Source organism: Ambystoma mexicanum, chromosome 5q (genome assembly GCF_040938575.1).
Source record: "Ambystoma mexicanum isolate Mex_15411 chromosome 5q, UKY_AmexF1_1, whole genome shotgun sequence".
NCBI classification, from domain to species: Eukaryota; Metazoa; Chordata; class Amphibia; order Caudata; family Ambystomatidae; genus Ambystoma; species Ambystoma mexicanum.
The window spans coordinates 626,972,050-626,977,498 of NC_090933.1; positions in this window are offsets into that span (position 1 = coordinate 626,972,050).

The following is a 5,449-nucleotide window of genomic DNA, read 5'->3' on the forward strand; positions in this document are numbered from 1 at the left end:
TTGTCCCTCATCCCCATAGGAGCTCCACAAGGGGTACCTGGGTGTGGGCAGCCCCACCCCTGTTCATTGTTCATGGGCTGCTGCTGCCCCTGAAAATACCCTGATGGTCGCATTCTACAATCTTGTGAGTAATGTCCCACCTTCCACAATTCCAACATGACCCCTGTTGTCCTCCTCTTGGTCCTTGCCCACCATACCCTCTGTTTCCCATTCCTCCGTATCCTCCCCTCTGCCCACGGTACCCACCTCTACCTTGGGCCGGCCTGTTCTGCCACTGTGATCATTGGCATGGCTGTTCCTCTCCATTCCACTGTCCTTGGTCCTCTCCAACCCACTGCGCTGCTATCCCAACAGGCCTTCCTTCCGCGTTTTCCTCTCCTTCTTTTTCTCTGTCTGCGGTTACACTGGCAGTAATGGCGGTGACCTTCACTAATTTTGTCTGCACTAGTTTTGCTTCATCGGACAGCCTCTTTTGTGTTTTCCTTCTCTTTGATCCTCCTCCAATGGTGTACAATTATGCTCTGAATTTCAGGCCACCCTTTGGCTTCGATCCCAGCTATTTTGTCCAAGGCCTTCTGCACCTCTTTCGGCAACCCCTTTTTAATGATAAAATAAAATAAGGCTGTTGATTGATTCCATGCCGTACCAGTTCCATTTCTCCATAAGTCTTGCATTCGCAAAAAGAATTGCGCAGGATCCTCGCACTGCTCCATCGTGCACTGCATCACTGCATGTAAGTCTGGAACGTCTGGAAAAGCATGCTGCAATGCATCCCACACTTGTGCTCGAACATTGTTGAATGGTGATCCATCGTGGCGATCACAGCTCATTGTTACTCCCGGGAACCCTGCCCTTTCCCAGATTGTGTCTACTTGGTCCCCGATTGCTGATACTAATAAGCTTTTCACATCACCTATAGCTAACAGAACGCCTGCCGTGTTCTTCTCAAATACATGTATCCACTTACCTGCTCCTCCCGTCAGCGGGGGGGGGGAGTTTTAACAGGTTGTTTGGGATATAGTTTGGCCTACCTGCTCCTTTATGTATCAGTGGCATTTGTAGTTTCTGTTTCTTTCCTGTTTTGCTCATTCTCCCTTTTTTGTTTTACTTACCAGTGTGTTCCCTGTCCTCCCTGTTCTTTGTCTTAATCTACCCTGCCATAATGGTGTTGATAGTGTGTCTGGGTAATGGCAATTTGGCAGTGGGGAACCTTCTGCGGCAGCTGCCTCTTCGTATTCATCTAGATCATCCCAGACTTCTTCTATTTCTGACTCTGGCTCGTTGTTATCCTCCCAGTTTTCCTTGTGTTCACTTCCTTGTCCTTCACCCTGATCTCCACTTTGTTGACTCTCTGGTGTATCTGGGCGTATAATTCTCACTGGCTTGTTATTCAATTGGAACAGGAACTGTCCTGACTGCCACTCTTGTTCTTGTCTTTGCTGTGCTGACGTCCCTTGTGATGCTATGGATTGCCCTGATACTGAGGCTGCTGGGGTTGCATTGCTTGCTGCCCCTATCGGAGGTGTGAGATCTGCCAGTGACAGCGGGGGTACCTCCCCTCCCCCTGGCAACATTTGCCCCTTGTCGCATAGAGCTCTTAACCGTGTTATTTCCATTTGTGTGTAAATCACCTGTTAAACGTGCTAAGTTCACAGGAGGCGCACTTGTGGGGCCGTACAGGCCTCCTTTGTCATATGGTGGGGGCTCAGGGGCTGTTGCCTTGCACGGGACAGTGGGGGTGTGTGGTATATACATGGGCTCACTAAACCCTACTGATGGCCTGGTCATTAAGGGATAGATTTTTGTTACTTTGTTCTTGGTTGTAGTTGTTGAGTACTCCCCTTTTGGTGTCCCGCTTACTTCTTCAGGTATGTTCTGCTTTTCTATCATTCAGCTTGTACCTACCTCTGCCGTGGGGGTAACTTCCTCGAACATTCGCCATAAATCTAACACTTCTCTCCGGTTCTGTAACTGTTTCCCTTTGTATCCTGCTAGCAAATGCGTTGATACTAGGTCCAACACTCTTTTGTCGAATGACCCTCCTTCTGGCCAAATGGGTATAACCCCATCTCCTTTTATCTCAGTGATCCACTGATCGTGATACTTCTGTACCCTGTTGCTATATAGTGGAAGATGCTGGCAAATATGTGCTAGTGGCGTTACTCCCCCCATGGCAATGCTTTTTTTTTTGTTTTTGTGTTCTGGTACCCTTGAGTCCCTTCCCACCTCTCACTTGGTATGTCAGTTACAATATGTGAAAATACGTTCTTTATCAATGCTCGCAATTATGGTATGTCACATTAGCTGTTCTTTCTGAGAGGATTGCTTTGCCTATTATTCATTAATCAACAAGTTACTTGTACTGAAATACTTTGGCATGTTCAACAGGACATATACACAAAGCAGACCAACAAACATATAATCATGCAACATACACATGCACTGCCTGTGTGCGTTTTGTTCTTTCCCTATTCCCGTTACTGTCCCCGGTTTTTCTCCTTCCCTATTCTACCTACTATTTCGCATTCACTCTCCACCTCTTTCACCTTTATTATGTCTCAAGATTTCTTACCTCCACGGAAAAAGAATATTCTAAAACTACTCCGAGTCTACTCAATATACGAGACCCCTAGTATTTTCTCTTTATCTCTATTCTGCACTTGGTCAGGACAAATGCTACGCGGCGCCACCTTCTACCCCGTACGGGCTAGGATACCACTTCTCTGCTTCTCACTTCTTACAACACCTAATGGCCATATAAAGGATAGATCAGAAAAGCCTCGCTGTCACTCACATAGACCGTATTCTTAACTACCTTCCCTTTGTTGCTAATTCCTTTCTTCCCGTATTTCCCCTTACCTTCCTTTGGGGTCTTTGCAACCGGGGCTCCACGTGTTCAGTCAGGTACTCCCAGGGTCACCGCTCATGGCTGGACCTCGCTCAGGTCCGTCCCCCAACCTAGCCGTGGCCTGCCTTGGCGAGCAGCCTTTTCGATCGTGTATTCGTCAACCGGGAACCCTTGACCCTTTCTTCTTGATGTGCACAGTCTGGTCAACCGCGGAGGCGATGGTCTTGCTGGGGGCGTCCTGGATCTCGCTGCCAAACAGTAAGTATACTACAATAAGTATAACTCATAAATACTGCTCCATAACACAACCGCCGTAGCATATCACACCCATGAAACCTTTTAACTTCGGTACGTATAACGCTGGTCTTGCGTAGACCCTGGCCACAACCACCACATACACCCAAGACTCTAGGCCCTGACCACAACCACCACATGCACCCAAGACACTAGGCCCTCACCACAACCACCATATGCACCCAAGACTCTAGGCCCTCACCACAACCACCAAATGCACCCAAGACTCTATGCCCTGGCCACAACCACCGCAGCATATCACATTCATATTTGCTTATAACTTTGGGTGAAAAACAAATGTATAAGGAACAAAGGTATTAAATACTATGAAAAATCTTTATTGGTTTTTCGAAACATATAGCAAACAGCGCATTGGCGGAGCGGTGTAGTATGTGTAATAACAAAAACATCAACCTTAACATTCCCTCCCCACCCAATCCACCCCCCTCCCCTCGAGACCACAGTTTAAGCCTCAGTCCTCAATAGGCTTGCATGCCGAGCAGGGACTGCCAGGACTGTTTGGTGTGCTGTCTGGTGTTGCTGAACGGAGAAGCGGCTCCGTCAGCTCTACCCAGCGGAGAAGATCTGCACTGGAGTCTAGTTTTTGTACCAGGATAGCCACTTCCCAAGCCGCCGTCTCCGCGGCGACCCATCTCTTGAGGTCGTACCACCAAAGGGCCTCGCTAGGCCCCCCTGCGCTCTTCCAGCCCATGGCTATGCGCCTTTTTGCTGTTATATAAATCAAGTCCAGGAGTCTATTTAGGGGCTTGTTCTTGGTGCTTCGCCTGTATGTCCCCAGTATGCAAGCTGCAGGTTCATGAATTTCAACTTCAATCCCAGCCAGCGCCACCCTATCTTTCACCCGGGTCCAAAACCTCAGGACCACGGGGCAGCTCCAGAACATGTGGGTCATTCCTGCTTGCGGCGCATGGCACTTGGGGCATGTCTGTGGCGAGGCCCCTTTGAACTTTGATATGGCGTCAGGTGTAAGGTAGGCTCTGTTTGTGATGTATAGCTGTATTAATTGGAGGCGAGCGTTCCTGGAGGTCTTTTTATGGTAGTGGGTAATCCTCTCCCATGTGTCGTCCTCGAATACAAGGCCCATTTCGCTCTCCCATCTCTTTTTGCATTTTAGTTCTTTCGTTGTCGTTGCTAGTAATAGGGCCTCGTATATTCTGGAGGTTTCGTGGCCTCCCTCGGCAGTGTCTAGCAGTGTTTCGATGGTTTCGTTCTCGGTAAATTGATTGTCTACCTCAGGCCATCTCTTCTTTAAGGCCAGTGTTACTGCCCCGTGGAGCAAGAACTGCCCGATGGGCAGGCCCGTCGACTCGCAGAGGTCGGGAAATGTCAAAAGTTCGTGTTCTTGCATGAGGTCGCCCAGTGTTGCCACTCCATAAGGCTCCCACACCGAGCGAGTTTCGGTGTGCCCCCAAGAGGGTGTCGCCATGACTGCAGCGATGGGGATCTGTGGGGAGTAAGGGTCTCTTAGTCCTACAGCCTTGCAGGCCCGCTTCCAGAGCTGAGTTCCCAGCTTGGCCAGGTATGGGAGACGTTGTGGCGCCCCCTTCTCGACCCATAACAAGTCTCTAAGTAGCAGTAGCGGCAGAGCCGGCTAGAGAAGTCTGGTGTCAGTGGTGGTTTCATCTGCCATCCAGTGCGTTACGTGTTTCAATTGGCTGGCCAGGTAATATAGTTCGAAATTAGGGACTTTCAGTCCGCCTCTCTCGTAGGGCCTCTGGAGGATGTCAAGCCCCACCCTGTGCCTGCCTCCCTGCCATAGGAATCCTCTGCAGAGATTGTTCAGGCCTCGGAAAAAGGCTGAGGGGATGTTGTAGGGGACGTTGGTAAAGCAATGCAGTAGGCGTGGGAGCGCTACCATTTTGAGGAGACCTGCCCTCCCTGCCACAGAGAGAGGGAGTTTCCCCCAGAAAGCCATGGAGTTAGTAAGTGCGTCCATTGTTCTGACTGTGTTGAGAATGTGTTCAGTGTTCGGGCTACGGTGTATGGTAATACCCAAGTATTTGAAGGACGTCACCTGCCACTGGAGAGCTAGTGGGGGCAGGGATCCACCCTTATTGCTATATAATGCTGCGAGGGGGTAGAGACACGACTTGTCTTTGTTTATCTGGATGCCTGTGTGTTTTTGGAAGCAGTCAAGTGTCTCCAAGATATAGGGCAGGAGGTGCTCGGGGTTATTTAGGTAGAGGAGAGTGTCGTCCGCGTACATGGAGATAAGGTGTGTCACTCCATCTAGTATGATGCCTCCCCCGCCGTATTCCTGCCGGATGTACGCGGCCACTGGTTCTG